The 19520-nt window shown below is 50.9% G+C and overlaps 1 protein-coding gene across 1 annotated transcript in view; it reads right to left on the reverse strand.

Moving 5' to 3' along the window:
- Positions 1–17342, reverse strand: part of LOC137425359 (glypican-6) — a 71964-nt gene extending 54622 nt beyond the window's left edge. The window contains exon 1 of the mRNA XM_068113709.2: positions 16612–17342. The gene's annotated coding sequence lies outside the window, so the exon portion shown is untranslated. The remainder of the gene's footprint in view (positions 1–16611) is intronic.
- Between the last annotated feature and the right edge of the window lie 2178 nt (positions 17343–19520).

The raw sequence follows: 19520 nt of genomic DNA on the forward strand, positions 1-19520 counted from the left end.
CGCAAACGCGACCGGTCACAGCGCGTCCGACCTTGACTGGCGTTCGAACGCCTACTTCAAACAAGCGACATGCTCCTGCTTTGGAAACTCCTCTCGAAGTGCGGCAAACGCAGCACGTGACACGAGCCCCATCTGACGGCAGCTTTTGCGAATTACATGCACCCACTTTGGCATGTGAATCTGCAGACGGCAGAAATCTTTCTCACGTGACTCGAGCCCCATCTGACGGCAGCTTTTACGCATTACATGCACCCGCTTTCGCATATGAATCTGCAGACGGCAGAAATCTTTCTCACGTGACGCGAGCGCCATCTGGCGGCGGCTCTTACGAATTACATGCACCCACTTTGGCATATGACTCTGCAGACGGCAGAGACCTTTCTCACGTGGCTCGAGCGCCATCTGGCGGCTGCTCTTACGACCAACCCACACCCACTCTGGCAAATGAAACTGCTGATGAGCCAACTGACTTCAATGCTCCTGCTGAGGCCCAACCTGCCGACGCTGCCCGAAGGATTGCAGCCGGCGTGGGATCCACCCGCGAGGCGCGATCTTCTCGCCCGGCCGGAACTATACCTGCCGGGTCTGCCGGCCTAGCGCAGGCCTTCATTCCGCTCACGGTCGCGGGCGTTTTTGCGCAAGCTTTGATTGACACGGGGTCCACGGATAGTTTTATCGATCAGCGACTCGTGCATCAACATGGGTGGCCGGTTCTCGGGACAACCCGTCGGATCTTCATGGCCTCTCAGGGACTTCGGTTGAGCACAAAAGGGGCGTGTCGATTGAAACTTGTGATAAAGGGACGCACGTTCCCGGATGTGTATCTCATTGTATTACCGGCCTTATGCGCTGACGTTCTGTTAGGACTTGATTTCCTTAAGCGGCATGGACGTTTGGAAATAGACTTCGGAGGGCCGGACACGCTCGCTGTGTGCGCCCTCGCACAAATGGACATGGAGCCACTCTCACTGTTCCCCAACCTGACCACTGATTGTACCCCTGTAGCCGTCAAATCGCGGCGTTACTCTCGCGCAGACGCGCAATTCATTGCGGAAGAAACGGCCCTGCTCTTAAAGGACGGTATCATAGAACACAGTAGGTCACCGTGGCGGGCCCAAGTCTTAGTGGTGCGGAGTGAGGCCCACCGCCGGCGTATGGTAATCGACTATTCGCAGACGATTAATCGTTTTACACAGCTGGATGCCTACCCCTTACCGGGGATGGACGCCCTGGTACGCCAGGTGGCCCTGTATTCTGTTTATAGCACTCTCGATCTGCGTAGTGCGTATCATCAAGTCCCCATCTCTAGGGCTGATCGCGTTTTTACAGCCTTTGAATCGGGTCAGCGGTTGTACCAGTTCACGAGACTTCCCTTTGGGGTAACGAACGGCGTCGCTTGTTTTCAGAGAGCTATGGATGACCTCGTTGCGAAGGAGAATTTGACCGATGTCTTTGTCTATCTGGACAATCTTACGGTTTGTGGGTATGACCAGGAGCATCACGACGCTAATCTGAAACGCTTCCTCGAGGTCGCGCGGAAATATCGCTTAACCATGAATGCGGCGAAGTGTCAATACTCTCTACGCACGGTAGACCTTTTGGGGTACACCGTAACCCATGGCTCCGTCTCTCCGGATAAGGAGCGTCTGCGCCCTTTGCTCGATATGGCTCCGCCTAGCGATCGGGCTTCGCTGAAACGCGCTCTAGGGCTGTTCGCCCACTACTCAAAGTGGGTGCAAAATTTCTCTGCGAAGCTCCGCCCCCTCGTGGCCTGCGACACTTTCCCCATGGGCCCGGCCGCCCTGGCGGCCTTCGAGGGCCTTAAAGTCGACATTGCTGGCGCCGCTGTCGCGACGATTGACGAGAGTGCCTCTTTCGTTTTGGAGAGTGATGCCTCGGATCATGCGATAGCGGCGACTCTCTCCCAAGGAGGCCGCCCTGTGGCTTTCTTCTCGCGGACTCTCACCTCCGCCGAGCGGAGGCATTCGTCTGTCGAAAAGGAAGCGTACGCGATCGTCGAATCAATTCGGCGATGGCGGCCGTATCTGCTTGGGCGGAGTTTCCAAATCATCACGGACCAACAGAGTGTTGCGTTTATGTACGACACCTTACATGCTCAGCGCATTAAGAATGAGAAAATCACCCGTTGGCGTATCGAACTCGCCGACTTCTGCTACACCATCAAATACCGCCCGGGGAAGGATAACCTGGTCGCTGACGCCTTATCGAGGCCGGCCACTTGCGCAGGGGTTGTAACTTTGGAGGGGCTGCGCACTTTGCACAGCACTATGTGTCATCCCGGGGTAACGCGCTTCGCGCATTTTGTGCGCGCGGGCAATACTCGATGGAGGACATCCGCCGCATCTGCCGTGATTGCGCGATCTGTGCGGAACTCAAACCGCGTTTTTATAACCCCCCTCTGGGGACACTCGTTAGGGCTACTAGACCGTGGGAGCGCTTGGCGATGGACTTCAAAGGGCCGCTGCCAATGTTGAGCAACTCTCGCTATCTGCTCACTATCGTCGATGAGTATTCCCGATTCCCCTTTGCTTACACGTGCGGGGATATGTCGGCTGCCACGGTTATTCGGTGCCTGCAGAATTTGTTTTCTATGTTCGGGTATCCGGCCTACGTGCATACCGATCGGGGTGCGGTGTTCCTGTCCCAGGAGGTGAGGGGCTACTTGCTCCAGCATAATGTCGCTTCGAGCTACACCACCCCGTACCGGCCCCAAGCGAATGGACAGATCGAACGCTTTAATGGGATTATATGGCGGGCCGTCATGCTAAGCCTTCGGACCCTCGGCCGAGGCCTTGATAAATGGGCGTGGTCACTACCTGCCGCTCTAAACTCGATCCGGGCTCTCCTATGTACTGCCACCAACTAGACTCCTCACGAACGACTGTTCCACCACCCTAGAAGCTCCGGCAGTATCCAATCTTTACCCAGCTGGCTCGCTGAACCGGGGCCCGCCTATCTCAAACGAGCGGTTCGCGCTAGCAAGTACGACCCCCTTGTTGACAAGGTGCAGGTCCTCCAGGCTAATCCCGAGCATGCTCGCGTGTTAACGGCGGATGGCCGCGAGTCTACTGTCTCCGTACGCCATCTCGCCCCATGTGGGGATGACGACAGGGATATCGACGAACCCGTCTACGAGTCTATGGACTCTATCGAAGCTTCCCCTATGGAACTACCACTGTTACTCCCGTCGTCCCCCGCTCCCGTGCCCGAAGGCGCAGGGGCGCCCCCTCCGACTCCAACCTCCGGCGGCTATTCCGACGCGGGGGACTCCGGGCTAGGGGACGCCGTGCCCGGTAGATTCCGAACACGAACTGGCAGGGAGGTTCGCCGCCCCGACCGCTACGGGTGGACCGACTGACGTGGATTGACGTGACCCATTCGTTTATTGCTGATGCTTGCTTGCAACCTGCCGAGCGGCAGTATAGTTCTAACGGCGGGGAGAATGTAGTGAAATTATACCAAGGTGAACCCAGGGGTGCTCGCTACGGAAGGGGCGTCTATAAGACCCGGGACAACCGGGGCGCGCGGACACTCCAGCGGAACTCACTGTGACATAGTCCAGTAGTTTGAATGGTATGTACGCCCCAAATGCTGCGCTGACAATGCGCTGCGCTAACCATTGTTATATTGAATCAACCATTGCTGCTCATGAAATGCTCTGATTTAATGCCTGTTGCATGCATGTATTCTTACAGGATGTACTGCAGATCTAAATGATATTAAACCTACCCAGAGGTCAAGTCGTGTCTGAGCTTGATTTTCACGACAGAGACAACAGCTGATTTGTTGATTTGTAATACTCAGTTCTAGAAAGAGGATAATAAGCTTGTTACATACACGTCAGGTGGGTCGACGACAACCGTTGACGACCTGATGGTGCGTAGGCGAGATAGTGGGCACCTCCGGGACACAAAGGTGATCCCAGGGGAGGAGGCTGTTTCACAGCACCACTTGGTTGTCTGCGACATAAGGGTGAAAGGTGCGAGGAGAGCTCGGCAGGTGAAGTATCAACCAAGAATGAAGGTGTGGAGGTTGAAAGAGGTGACAGTGAGGGAGGCATTAAAAGAGAGGCTGACTATGGTAGAGGATGATGTGGTTGAGCTTCAAAGTGGTTGGATGTCAATGAAAGATGGTCTGTTGGGAGTCATTGGTGAGGTATGTGGATGGACAAAAGGACCACCGAGGCACTCGGAAACATGGTGGTGGGATGATGAAGTTGGAAAGAGGATTGACGAGAAGAGGAAGAAGTTAAAGGAGTGGCAGAAGGCGAAGGGTACGGTGGCAGAAAAGGCAGAGCATGAAAATTATAAGGCAGCCAAGAAGGCTACAAAGAAAGAGGTGGCAAAGGCGCAGGAGGCATGTTGGAAAATGTTCGGAGAACGCTTGGATTCGGAAGAGGGTCAGAGAGTGGTATTCAGGATTGCAAAGCAGATAGCGAAAGAGAGGTGTGATGTGATGGGGGTGAGTTGCTTGAAGGATGAAGTGGGACAAATCGTTGTGGACCCAGATGGAATTAAAGGAAGATGGAAGAGATATATGGAAATGCTGTTGAATGTAGAGAATGAATGGGATGGCAACATAGAGAGTAACCCAGTTTAGGACCGGCAGAGAAGCTAACTGCGAAGGAGGTTGAGGAAGCAATAAAAGCAATGAAGAGTAGAAAAGCGAGAGGGTCGACGGAAGTTGTGGAAGATATGTTGAAGGCAGCAGGAAGTTGGGGTGTGAAGAGAATGACAGAGATCTGTAATCTGGTAGTGAAAGAAGGCCGCATTCCAGTGGATTGGGAACTGAGTAACCTCGTCCTTCTACAGAAGGGGAAGGGTGACCCTCTGGACTGTGGCTCGTATCGAGCGATAAAGTTATTGGAGCATGGAATGAAGGTATTGGAAAGGGTGTTGGAGAGGAGGATAAGGAAGAAAGTGAAGATCGACGAAATGCAGTTTGGATTTATGCCAGGAAGAGGAACGACAGACACGCTTTTTATTGTAAGGCAGTTGCAGGAGAAATACATGGAGAAGAGGAAGAAGTTGTTTCTTGGGTTTGTTGATCTGGAGAAAGCATTTGATAGGGTTCCACGTGAAGTTGTGACATGGGCATTGAGGAAGTTCGGAGTGGAGGAATGGTTGATCAGAGTAGTGATGGGAATGTACGAAAGAGCACGCACAGCTGTAACGACGAAGGACGGGAACAGTGGTGAGTTTGACGTGAAGGTGGGAGTGCATCAGGGGTCGGTACCAAGTCCACTACTATTTGTCGCTGTGATGGAGGTGCTGGCTCAGAACGTAAAGGAGGGTTTGCCGTTGGAGTTGTTGTTTGCAAATGATCTGGTGTTGATTGCAGAAAGTATGGATGGACTGAAAGAGAAGATGAACAAGTGGAAGGAATGTATGGAGACAAAAGGTCTGAACGTGAATATCGGAAAGACGAAGGTGATGGCAAGTGGTAAAGCATGTGGTGAGGTGGAAAGAACTGGGAAGTGGCCATGTGCTGTGTGTAGGAAGGGTGTCGGAGTGAACTCCATTCAATGTACAATGTGCGCTGAGTGGGTTCATCAAAAATGCAGTGGTCTGAAAGGGTCATTAACCAGTGTGGCAGCTACATTCAAATGTAAGGTGTGCACAGAGGGAGCTGCAGATGGAGGAAATGTTGAGTTGGATCTTTGAGACGGCGTGAAGCTGGAAGGTGTGAAAACATTTTGCTACCTCGGAGACATGCTGAATGGAGAAGGTGGATCAGACTCGGCAACGGTTGCTGGAGTGAGATGTGCATGGAAGAAGTTTCGGGAACTGAGTGGCGTGCAGATGAGGAGGGGAGTGTCGTTGAAGCTGAAGGGAAAGGTGTATGCTGCATGTGTGAGAAGTGTTATGATTTATGGGAGCGAGACATGGGTAATGAACATAGAGCAGCAACGAAGGCTGGAAAGGGTGGAAATGCGAATGGTTCGGTGGATGTGTGGAGTATCGTTGAGAGAGAGAGGAAGACAAATGATGAATTGCGAAAGATGATGGGAATAGAGCCTGTGATTGATGCTGTGAAGAGGAACAGGTTGAGATGGTTTGGTCATGTGTTGAGGAAGGATGAAAGTGACTGGTTGAGAAGAGTGATGGAAATGAATGTAGAAGGAAGTAGAGGACGGGGAAGACCGAGAAAGACTTGGCTAAAGATGGTGGAAGAAGAAATGCGGGTAAGGGGGTTAACAAGGAGAGATGCATAAAATAGGGCAAAATGGAGAAGATTGTCATGGGGACCGCAAGTCTAACCCCCGCTCTGGCAGGGAAAATGGCCTTAAATGCCTGTTGTTGTTGTTGTTGTTATATTAACTCATAGTTATTTCTATCTGGTGTTTTAAACGTTTGAATCAGTTGTAAATGCTGTTTAGTCTTGGCTCAATTCTCGACCAGACTATAAACTGCTGAACAGGTGCTTCACAGTCAGGGTGTTGCTTTGTGGCAACGTTAAGCCAAGGATCCGTCCACTCACCTTAGATGGTGGACGTTAATGATGTCACAGTCTTTCAACAGGCAATTGTCACCCACACCCTTAACAATTGTTACAAATTCCTGCCTGGAGCGCAGGTGCACTGCGTTGGTGTCTCCCATTTGAATCGGTGTCTCCCAAGAATCAAGGTTTGGATTGAGGCTGAATATAAAAGAAAATTTAACGAAAAAAAAATCTCCAAGTGATTCTTCACCACTGAGTGATAGGGCCAAAAACGATACTTAGCACGGATTTATTGCAACGATACTGAGATACAAGTTGTGGACGGATTAGGTTTGGGTTAGATTCGGCTTCAACTGCTTAATTCACCAACATATTAAGTTGGGAGCTCAAAGAGTTCTAAGAATGAGAATAATTTAGTGAAAAGTGTGTCTTGGTCTACTGTATCTCGTTCAAAGAACTCTTTGAACACCGTTCATACAATTGATTTTTGTTACAATTATGATTTTTTTTCCACTTTGCATTGCAGATTAAGAACAAACGTGAGAAAGTAAAAAATGACTCCGCCCTTCCTCTCCCTCCATCTCAACTGGTCTTCTCACTCTTTTTACCCTTCCTTTCCCCTATACCAGTACCTGAAAAGTGGCAAATTAAAAACAGCTAAGAAGCCAGCTGTTCAGCTTGGCAGGCAGTGTAGGTTGAAGTCGCTGCAATCCCTGGCAATGCAACATAACTTTCATAAGACGCCGCAGCTCCAGCAGACATTATGCCCGTCTCCGCTATACAATTACCACATACCAAGCCATAAATACAATCATCACCAAACCACAATTCAATCCTTAGTGGACGCTAGCGTCACCGCCAGCAAAGTAAGCCCACCCAGAGATTTGCTCTGCCCGGGGATCATGAGAACGCTGCCCTCTGCCACATGTAGCAGCTTCTTTCTGAGGTTGTTTGTAGATGTTTCTAATGCCCCCTGCCATTATATTTGTTGTACATCCACCCCTCCCTTTTGCACTCCATGCCCGACGTGCATTCCGGCCTGTCATGGTGTCGACACGAGCAAAGAGCACTGGATGGAGCATCTCGCATTACACAAAGAAAGCTCCCTCTGCCTGGATAACCGAGCTCCTTGCCTTGATTGGCAGGTTGTCTGCTTGCCAAAGACCCTGGTTACCTGGCTGATGTATTCACTGAGGCATCAGTTTTAGACTAAAACTCAGAAGCTTTTGCGACAAGACAGACAATTTGTTTGCCAACCAAATCAAATGGTGATTATAATCAATCAATTTGAAATATTTAACATATGCACCTGCAGCTTTTATCAAAGGAAATCCTCTCGTTGTATTTTCCAGTATGCTTTTGCCTTTGCCCGACATGGCATAGCACTTTTATATGGTGGCACATGGACGCAACACCTTGAATTATCAACTGCTTTTAAAGCACAATTAGCGGATATGAAATCACCTTTTCACCTTTAGATTCCCTCTTCATGGGAACAACCTGGTAAGTTCTTAGAAAATATATTTCCTTTGCTAAAGTGTTAAAGAGGCACCAAATGAATCACAAAACTCAAACACAGCCGTAGCACAGCTCAAGTACAAAACACCTACCTTGCACTGTTTCCAATAACAAAACGCCCTACAATTTACCTGGAGATGGAAAATTTTTATCAAAAGCTTGCTTTACGTGGCTGATATTTTGAGAATAAAAACTGAACACCGTGGCAGGTGGCTTAAGAACACAAATTGGTCTCGTACGCTAACAAGTGTAGCCACATCGGACAGGTGGTCCAGATTATAGTCGCATCTCAAACTTGCCTATCTCCATTTATGTTTCTATAATAACAAGCGTTACGCCTAGGTCGCCCGTCGTTGAAGTGATGTGAGTTGACAAAATGGAAGACGCAAGGCGGCCATCTTGTATTTTGACGTGGCGACCCAATTTTCAATAGCGTTCACCCTTATGCGTAGGTACACCCACACACCAGATTAGAAGTTAGTAGTTCGTTTATCTTTCAAGATATTTCGCTCACAACGTTCAGACATAGATATGTGGCGGCCATCTTGGATTTCGACGTGGCGACCCAATTTTCAATAGGGTTCTTGCTTATGCGTAGGTACACCCACACACCAGATTAGAAGTTAGTAGTTCGTTTATCTTTCAAGATATTTCGCTCACAAGGTTCAGACATATATATGGTGGCAGCCATCTTGGATTTTGACGTGGCGACCCAATTTTCAATATTGTTCTTCCTTATGCGTAGATACACCCACACACCAGATTAGAAGTTGGTACTTCGCTTATTTTTCAAGATATTCCGCTCACAAGGTTCAGACATACATAGCGGTGGCCATCTTGGATTTTGACGTGGCGACCCAATTTTCAATATTGTTCTTCCTTATGCGTAGATACACCCACACACCAGATTAGAAGTTAGTAGTTCGTTTATTTTTCAGGATATTCCACTCACAAGGTTCAGACATACATGGCGGCGGCCATCTTGGATTTTGCCGTGGCGACCCAATTTTCAATAGCCTTCTTCCTTATGCCTAGATACGCCCACACACCAGATTAGAAGTTGGTAATTCGCTTATTTTTCAAGATATTCCGCTCACAAGGTTCAGACATACATGGCGTCAGACATACATGGCGGTGGCCATCTTGGATTTTGACGTGGGTTGCACCCACACACCAAATTAGAATTCGGTCCTTCGCTTACGCATGCACGCACGGACGGACGCACAGACGCACGCACACACAGACGGAGGGGAAAACCATAGTCCCCCTTTCGCTCCGCGGTGCGACGGGGGACAACAAGAAAAAGAGCAATCAGAGATTGCAAACCCTCGCCAGGATGTATTTTCAGTGGTTTTTAAGGCTTTTGTGTCAAAACAAATATGGCAGCCGAACCTTGTAACTGATGACATCATTATTTTTTTCCTCTACTAATTTATTCCTAGATTATACTCAAGAAATTTCATCTGATCGGATGAAGTTTTGTGCTTGTCGAATTATGACGTCATAATGGAGGCACCTATGACATCATCATTCACATATTTTATTCCCCATGGAGAGTTCTTTACAATGAGCCATGTCTCAATTGTTTCTATTCAGCACTTTCGGAGATATAGAGGTGCAAAGTTTTTCGGTTTTTCCAAGATAGCCATCGAACCACGTGAACGATAACGTCATCATTATTTTTTTTCTCCACCAGTTTATGCCGACATGGCGCTCAAGAAATTGCATCTTGATTGGATGAAGTTTTGTACTTGTCGAATTATCGAATTATTCCATCATAATGGAGGCCTTGGGCCTAGAGAGTTAAAAATTGGGCACAGTCTATTCCAGGGCAAGACAAATATGTGTGTAAAGTATGGCGATGCTATGTGCAACGATGTAGACGTAGTACTGCGCACAGACAGACAGACAGACAAATCAACCAACCAACATACTTGCCGGAATCTTTTCCGGCAAGTAACAAACAAACAAACAAACAAACGGACTCAAATGCAATACCCTCTCCTCTGGCGAGGGTAATAATAAATTGTAATGATATGTTTGTTAAATTGTTGATCATACAACAGTACTTATAAATCGACATAACAGAGGTAAGGCCAAATTATACTTAACCTAAAACAATTGTATGAGAAAAGGGAGATAAAAACACAAAAAGGAGATAAAAACACAAAAAGGAGATAAAAACACAAAAAGGAGTACTGCAAGCAACAGTGCAACAAGAGGGAAAATAATTTTTGAAAGTATAGCTCATCCTTGGACCTCACAGTGGACTAGCTAGGCTAGACAGTGTAGCCTTTTGTCCCCCACCCCTCCAGGTCAGAGATGGGGGACATTAAAATGAGCTCTGTCCGACCGACGAACCAATCATCCGTCCAAGCAATTTTGTGTACTCGATATTCCAAAAACCGTTCATATTGCAGATATCTATTCCTCATGACATTATCTCAAGCTGATTAGATCACAGCTATGATTGGCTGAATTATGTTGTCTTGGCAGACATCCGTCTTGGCAGGTAACTTGGCTTGTGTGCACAATATTTCAAAAAAAACGTTAAAGATTTATATTTAATATTATACAGATCTATTTCTCATACCACCCAAAAATTCCTCATACCACATAACAGCTCTTTGGTATTTTTGTATACAAAGTTGAGGCTCGTGTAAGAACTAGAACACAAAATGGATCAGAATGCAAAATAACAAAATAAACCGCAGAAAAGAGAGGGGAAACACACAAACAGGCAAAATTGAGGGACAAAATAGAGGGAGACTTTGACAACTAAGGGATGTGAGGAAGAATGAGGGGTAGGGGAGAATGTAGGGGGTGGACAAGATGGATACAGAAGCAAACTATCTCAGGAGGGAAAACCTGCAAATTTAGGAAAGAGGGCGGGCTTTGGGAGGGGGCGGATGTTCATGGTTTTGAATTGGGGATGATCTGATATGGTGGTGATCTGCTGTCTTGAAGACCTGGAGGGAAAAATGAGATTGAAGAGGGTGTGGAAGTTGGTTCCACGGAGAGAAAAAGAGTGGAACCTGAATGAATGGAGGAGAGCAGTGATTCTGGATTTTGGGAGTTTCACCAGAAGGGGGTTGATGGTGGACCACATGCGCCCTGAAGAAACCTGGTGAGGTTGGGGGAGGGGACAAAGCATGGAAGGGAGCAAAGGAGAAAAAGCAGAAAGAAGGAGGTAGAAGACAGAGAGACCACCAACCTGTCTGCGATTTTTAGCTTCTACGTAAATCACACGAAGGACAAAACAGTGGTAAATACTATTTATCTTTACCGTGAATTACAAGGACATTAGCAGACAATGGACACATACATATTGTATATATGGGATTTGAACCTGGCTTCCCAATATTACTCATCAGAGGTTCAGATGGGACCACCAACTGACTAACCTAACTCAAGTTATTCAAAAGCAAAGCAAACATGTCCTAACCTGTTGCTCAATAACAATTATTGTAATATACCTTTTATCCGTACAATTGCTTTTTTTGATTATGTTTATCCTGTTTATCTGGTTTGTTCTGTAAGTTGCCACCAGGGGCAGTCTCAATTGTGGTTTTCTTCCAAACGATGGCCTCATCTCAGATCACCAATTTAGGTCCAGACAAGGTCACTCCACCTTGGACATGCTGCCTCCACCTCTCCCAACAATTAATGGAGGCCCTTAAGGTCAGAAATGAGATCAAGGCTGTCTCTCAAGTCTAGATATATCTGGTCCTTTTGATACAGTCCGGCATGCTGCCTTACTCTCCAAACTCTCTGCCTATGGCATCCAAGGCCAACTCAACACATGGCTAACTGACTTCCTTTATTCTCGTAGGCAACATGTGGCTCTCAACGCAATTATTTCATCTCCTCTCCTTGTCAAGGCTGGAGTACTACAAGGCAGTGTTCTGGGCCCAGTCCTATTACTGATCTTCATCAATAATCTCTCAGATTCTCTGGAAATCCCCTTTATCTATTTCTTGACGACTCCACCCTCTGCCGTAACATCCCTCATCCTTCAGGCAGGCAGACCACAGCCTCTACCCTCTTTTCAGACCTTGTCAAAATCACAATATGGTCAAACACTTGGAATATGTCTTTCAATCCTGACAAATCTTACACTTACACATTCTCTATGTCTCCATTTCCCTCTGTCCGGCTATCTCCGTCCATCTCTCTCTCCATCCGTCCATCTCTCTCCATCCGTCCATCCGTCCATCCATCCATCTCTCTCTCTCTCTCTCTCTCTCCGTCCATCTATCTATCTATCTATCTATCTCTCTCTCTCTCTCTCTCTCTCTCTCTCTCTCTCCCTCTCTCTCTCTCGCTTAATTTAATTAAACGCTTAATTTGCTCTTGATGTGTTCATAGCTCTTGCATAAGCATTTCCTTGAAAATTGTTTGTGTTTTTGTTTGTATCTTCACCTTTGGTTTGTAAAACTTTCATACTTGCTGGTTTCCTTTAAATATCCTTCGCTCCTTTTGGTGAATTCATGATCCTTACGAAATGTTTCTTTAAACTGGTTGCTTTGCTTACAACCGCTTTGTGGAATGGCTTTGTATTTTTTATAATAAAAGGGCACAAAAGTCTCCGTCTCTCTCCCGCCCTCTCCGTCTCTCTCCCTCCCTCTCCGTCTCTCTCCGTCTCTCTCCGTCTCTCTCCGTCTCTCTCCCTCCCTCTCCGTCTCTCTCCCTCCCTCTCCGTCTCTCTCCCTCCCTCTCCGTCTCTCTCCCTCCCTCTCCGTCTCTCTCCCTCCCTCTCCGTCTCTCTCCCTCCCTCTCCGTCTCTCTCCCTCCCTCTCCGTCTCTCTCCCTCCCTCTCCGTCTCTCTCCCTCCCTCTCCGTCTCTCTCCCTCCCTCTCCGTCTCTCTCCCTCCCTCTCCGTCTCTCTCCCTCCCTCTCCGTCTCTCTCCCTCCCTCTCCGTCTCTCTCCCTCCCTCTCCGTCTCTCTCCCTCCCTCTCCGTCTCTCTCCCTCCCTCTCCGTCTCTCTCCCTCCCTCTCCGTCTCTCTCCCTCCCTCTCCATCTCCCTCCCTCCCTCTCCATCTCTCCCTCCTTCCCTCTCCCTCCCTCTCCGTCTCTCTCCCTCCCTCCCTCCCTCTCCGTCTCTCTCTCCCCCTCTCCCCCTCTCCCTCCCTCTCCGTATCTCCCTCTCCATCTCCCTCTCCATCTCCGTCTCCATCTCTCCGTCTCTCCCTCTCTCCGTCTCTCCCTCTCCCTCTCCCTCTCCACCTCTCCCTCTCCGCCTCTCCCTCTCCGCCTCTCCCTCTCCGCCTCTCCCTCTCAGCCTCTCCGCCTCTCAGCCTCTCCGCCTCTCCCTCTCAGCCTCTCCCTCTCCCCCTCTCCGTCTCTCCCTCTCCGTCTCTCCCTCTCCGTCTCCCGCTCTCCGTCTCCCTCTCTCCGTCTCCCTCTCTCCGTCTCCCTCTCTCCCTCTCCGTCTCCATCTCTCCCTCTCCGTCTCTCCCTCGCCCTCTCTCCCTATCCGTCTCTCCCTCTCCGTCTCCGTCTCTCCCTCTCCGTCTCTCCCTCTCCGTCTCTCCCTCTCCCTCTCTCCCTCTCCCTCTCTCCCTCTCCCTCTCCCCCTCTCCCTCTCCGTCTCTCCCTCTCCGTCTCTGTCTCCCTCTCCGTCTCTCTCTCTCTCCCTCCGTCTCTCTCTCTCCCTCCGTCTGTCTCTCTCTCTCAGTCTCTCTCTCTCCCCGTCTCTCTCTCTCCCCGTCTCTCTCTCTCCCCGTCTCTCTCTCTCCCCGTCTCTCTCTCTCCCCGTCTCTCTCTCTCCCCGTCTCTCTCTCTCCCCGTCTCTCTCTCTCCCCGTCTCTCTCTCTCTCTCTCCCCGTCTCTCTCTCTCTCCCCGTCTCTCTCTCTCCCCGTCTCTCTCTCTCCGTCTCTCTCTCTCCGTCTCTCTCTCTCTCCCTCCCTCTCCGTCTCTCTCTTCCTCTCAGTCTCTCTCAGTCTCTCTCTTCCTCTCAGTCTCTCTCTGTGTGTCGGTGGTCTCTCAGTCTTCTACCACCTCTTTTCTGGTCTTGTATCCTCTGTTCGTTCCATGCTTTGTCCCCCACCTTACCCTCACACCCCCCCCCCCTTCTCGCCCCATCATCCTCCCCCCGGTTTTGGCAGGCTCCATGCGGTCCACCATCAGCCCCTTTCTGTAAAACTCCCAAAATCCAGAATCACTGCTCACCTCCACTCATTTGTTCCACCCGTTTTCTCGCCCGTGGAACCAACTTCCATGCCTACTTCTATCTCATTCTTCCCTACAGGTCTTCAAGACAGCTGTGCACCACCATCTCGGATCATTCTCCATCCAAAACCATGATCTTGTATACCCCGATCAACCTTTCCCATCCCAAACCCACCACCTTCCAAATTTCTAGTTCTGAAAAGTTTGCTTCTATATTCATCTTCTCTCCCCCATGCATCATCCCCTATCCCTCATTCCTCCTCACACTCATTATTTGTCCAAGTCTCCCTCTATTTAGTTCTTCAATCCTGCTGTACGTGTTTCCTCCCTCTCTCCACTGTTGCTTTTGTTCTGTTGCTTCCTGATCCGTTCGGTGTACGAGCTTTTCCACGAGCCTTGACCGTGTATCCAAAAGAAAACCGAAGCACAAGAGCTCCAATCCCTTTCATTCACCGGCAGAAAGTCTCCATTTTCCTTGTAGAATTTCTAACCAATCCCAAGCGCAATCCAAAAAGCAATGGGGACAAGTACTTCGATATGGCGAAACGTCCTCTCAATGAGAACTTGACCGAAATTTTAAACACTAGCTCTTGTGTGAAGTTGCATTTAATTCGAGTAATACCCTGCAAGGGGTGGGGAGGACTTGACTTGGAAAAAAAAAATTCATACGAAAGAAGCCAAAAATGCAGCGAGTGAACACAAATCCAGATTCCAGGCAAAAAAGTCCAAATTAAATGTCGAAGCAAATAGAGGAAGGAATGGCAGCCAGTTCGCAGGGAGGATCAGTGATGAGCACAAGACGAGGTGCACTTACCGCAACTTCGAGTTTTCCGGGGATTATAGTGGCAATGATGTGGCCAGGAATGTTAGGGAGTCAGATCAGCTGTCGTAGATGCAAAGAAAATGGGAGAGAAAGCCAGGATGACCGACCTCAGACAAGGACCAACTCAGAGCCGGGCAACCGCTCATAACCAGTGTTCGACGATAATGAAACAAGAACGAGGTGGAAATGGCAGGCTTGTCTGGCATGATGGACAATGTGTTGGAGATGTGCATCCGCAGCTGTTTCGGACGCTCTCGGCAGTTATCGGTGTCTCGATGCGAATTGCGAATCAGTTGGTTGGAAAGCAACTGGTGCGCAAAAAATAGTTATCAATGACAAGAGAGTTAACATTGTTTAACAGTTATTCGTGCGTCCAATGCACGGTAAAGGAGACATCGGGATGCGCCCAACTCTATGTGTCCTTTCCAAAAGTGTTACCGAGGATTATTTATTTATTTCTATGCAGCCTGGAGCTACTTGGCTGCATCATTTTTCTGGGGCACGGCTGTGCCGCTCATGCAATTCCCCCTTACCATCAAGCTGGTACTCATTTTTCCGACCTCGGAAGGATGCCTACCACCATGTTATACCTCCTCCCCCCCTCCCCCGCACCTCTACCCCATCTTCCCACACCTCCGCCCCATCCTCCCGCCACCTCCCCTCGCACCTCCCGCCCTTCCCCGTAGCTTCCCCCCCTCCTACGCACTCCCCCCCCCCCCAGCTTCCCGCACCTCCCCCCCTCCCCCCGCACCTCTGCCCCATCTTCCCACACCTCCGCCCCATCTTCCCACACCTCCGCCCCATCCTCCCGCACCTCCGCCCCTCCCCTCGCACCTCCCGCCCTTCCCCCGCAACCTTCCCCCCCTCCCCCACACCTTCCCCACCTTCCCCCGCACCTTTCCTCCCCAGCTTCCCCCCCTCCCCCGCACCTCCTCCCCCTCCCCCGCACCTTCCCTCCCTTCCCCCGTAGCTTCCCCCCCCCCCCTCCTACGCACTCCCCACCCAGCTTCCCCCCCTTCCCCGCACCTTCCCCTCCCCTCCCCCGCTGAGTCGACCCGCATGGTGTTCGTACATACAACAAAACGGTAGGGGCTTGAAATCAAGACCCTATGATCTTAAGCCAGCAACTTTAACATTAACTTTAAGCCAACACCATGCTTCGTTACAGAGGGGAATAAAATGTAATGTCCAAGGAGACCAAGTTAGACCGAAACCATGTGCTCAGGATGGTCCACAAATTCACAATGTACCGTTTTGGGCCAAATCGTAGTGGTTGTGCCGGTGTGCGAGAGGACCCACGACCCTGTCCTCCTGCATCTATCCTCCCCTTTCATTCTACTTGGCACTTCAACTTCATATTCCTCTTCCTCTTCACTTCCATGCCCGCTTCATCTTCAGCTTCATAGACGAGTCAATCAACCCACAAGCCGGTTCGGTATTTCACCACAATTAACAAACTACACTAAACTGCTAAAGTGTCAGTATGTAAGTGTCAGTCCGCGCACCGTGTGAACATAAGACTACAGCACTTCACCATGGTTACCACAAACTCGTTATAAAGAAGTTATAGCACGTATGATTAGCCATTTTCACGATTCGAGCTCCTCCGCTCGGTCTGATCGTCACGCACGTACCGTCTATGGGGTGATGCGGTACACCAGCCAGGCTGAAGCCTCGTGCGCCGAGCGCCTGCCTCGCCTCAGCGCACCTCACGCTCTCCGCCGCACTCCCCGGCGGACTCGCGATCAACAGCAGGGCCAAGAGCCGGGCCACGTACACCGGCCACTCCGCTCGGCCTCCCGGGAGCAGCGACCTTCGTGGACACCCATGGACACGCGCGGCGCCTCCTCCGGCACCCAAAGGTGCTCCTCACGATCCCCTCAGCCTTTGTCTCCACCTCTCGCACTTCCTCTTCTTCTTATATTTGCTCTTTCTCGATCGACTTCTCCCTCCGCTCTACCCCTCACTCCCTCAGCTTTCTTTTATTCGCAATTCCTCGATGTTGCTCTCTTCGCCTCCGTCTGTTATTCTCACTTTCTCTCACTTTCACTCTCTTGGGACTTGGCGGCGGATCGTCTGCGCTCCCCTCACTGTCTGCAAATTCCGCTCTTCGATCAAATAATCGTGTCTTTCGTAACCTTCTAAATACCTTTACTTATATAGTTCTTATTGCTCTTGTTGCCCTAAATCGCTTTGTGGTGGAACGAACAATAAAGACAGGAGAGAGAGAGAGAGAGGAGAGGGAAGGCGGGCGAGTGGTGTTCACCGTTCACGTCTCTCCTCTCTCTCTCTCCTCTCGCCGGAACATAAAGACCAACTGTTCGCAGGAATGAACAAGCCCACTTACCCCGCCCCCTCGCTCCTCTCAACAACTCCGCATCGCGCCTCATACTCTACTCGTACCTCTCCCCCCGCTCCTTGTGCCTCTCCCCCCGCTCCTTGTGCCTCTCCCCCGCTCCTTGTGCCTCTCCCTCCACTCTTTGTGCCTCCCCCCGCTCATTGTGCCTCTCCCCCCGCTCCTTGTGCCTCTCCCCCTGCTCCTTGTGCCTCGCCCCCCGCTCTTTGTACCTCTCCCCCCCCCCGCACCTTTAACCTCTCCCCACTCCTCAACCTCCCTGCCTCACACTTCAACCTCCTCCCCTCTCACCTCCACCCTCCTCCCCGCTTCCACCCTCTCCTCCCCGCTTCCACCCCTCTCCTCCCGCCTCCCACCCGCACCTCCACCCCTCTCTCCCCCAACCTCCTCTCTCCCCCAGCATCTCTCCCCCTTCCCCCATACCTCTCACACCCTCCCCCGTACCTCTCACCCTCCTCCCCCATACCTCTCCCACCTCCCACCATACCTTTTCCTCCCTCCCTACGCACCGCTCCCCCTTCACCCATACCTCTCACCCCTCCCCCATACCTCACCTCCTCCCTCATACCTCTCCCCACCTCCCACCATACCTTTCCCCCCCTCCCTACGCACCTCTTCCTCTACCCCCATACCTCTCATCCCTCCCCCATACCTTTCCCCACCTCCCCCCATACCTTGCCTCCCACTCCCCCCACACCTCGTACCTCTCTCTCCTCCTTTCCTCGATCTCGTACCTTTCACCTCGTCCTCTCAACTACCCCACTCCTTGTACCTCTCTCTTCATTCCTCCCCTCTTCCCATTCCTCTCTCCTCTTCCCCATTCCTCTCTCCTCTCCTACTCCTCCCCGCTTCTCCTCCTCGCCCCTTCCCCTCCTCACCCCTTCCCCCTTCCCCTCCTCACCCCTACCCCCTTCCCTCCCCTTCCCCCTTCCCCTCCCTTCCCCTCCTCAACCCTTCCCCTCCTCACCCCTTCCCCTCCTCACCCATTCGCCTCCTCACCCATTCGCCTCCTCACCCATTCGCCTCCTCACCCGTCCTCCTCCTCACCCTTCCCCTCCTCGCCCGTTCCCCTCCTCACCCCTTCTCTTCTCACCCCTTCTCTTCCTCACCCCTTCTCCTCCTCACCCCTTCTCCTCCTCACCCGTTCCCCTCCTCCCCGCTCCCCTCCTCCTTACCCCTTCCCCTCTTCGCCCCTTTTTCCTCCTCGCCCCTTTTCCTCCTCGCCCCTTCCCCTCTCACCCCTTCCCCACCTCACCCTTCCCCACCTCACCCGTTCCCCACCTCACCCGTTCCCCACCTCACCCGTTCCCCACCTCACCCGGTCCCCTCCTCACCCACCCGCCTCACTTCTCCTCCTCACCCCTTCTCCTCCTCACCCTTCCCCTCCTCACCCCTCCCCGCTCCTCCTCCTCCTCACCCCTTCCCCTCCTCAATACTCATTCACGTTGTTTTTTTTCTTGTTGTATATTATTATTGTTTGTGGTTTTGTTTTGTTTATTTCTTTCTTCTTTTTCTTTTTTTTGATTTCGGGATTTTTTTCTTTTTTTTTCTTTTGTGTTATTTGTTGTTTTGTTATGCTCAAAACGCTGACCTTGCACATTTCCACTTAGAGATCGTTGTATATGGTAATCTCCGGGCTCTTTCTTTCCTTGGGTTTATGATTCATTTATAAGGTTAACCTTACCCCCTCCCAAACCCAATCCCCAAGCTCAACCCCTGCCCCTCCATACAAATTCCCTCTTCCTTGTGAGTGATTCATCCTGTGGTGTTGCACGAGTTGTGAAACACATTCAGATTTGCTGCACTGTCTTCTCTTTCATTCATTACACCTTTCCTTTCTAATTCTCTCCACTTACTTTGTTACCTATTTAACACCTCTCCCTTCCTCGTCTAACCCTGCCCCTCGCTCGTCTTACCCCGCCCCTCGCTCGTCTTACCCCGCCCCTCGCTCGTCTTACCCCACCCCCTCGCTCGTCTTACCCCGCCCCCTTCCTCGTCTTACTCCTCCCCTCGCTCGTCTTACCCCGCCCCTTTCCTCGTCGTACCCCTGCCCCTTCCTACTCCGCCCCCTTCCTCGTCTTACTCCGCCCTCTTCCTCATCTAACCCCGCCCCTCGCTCGTCTTATCCCGCCCCTCGCTCGTCTTACCCCGCCCCCTTCCTCGTCTTACCCCTCCCCTTCCTCGTCT

This window comes from Myxine glutinosa, chromosome 4 (assembly GCF_964187855.1).
Source record: "Myxine glutinosa chromosome 4, kmMyxGlut1.1, whole genome shotgun sequence".
NCBI lineage: Eukaryota > Metazoa > Chordata > Myxini > Myxiniformes > Myxinidae > Myxine > Myxine glutinosa.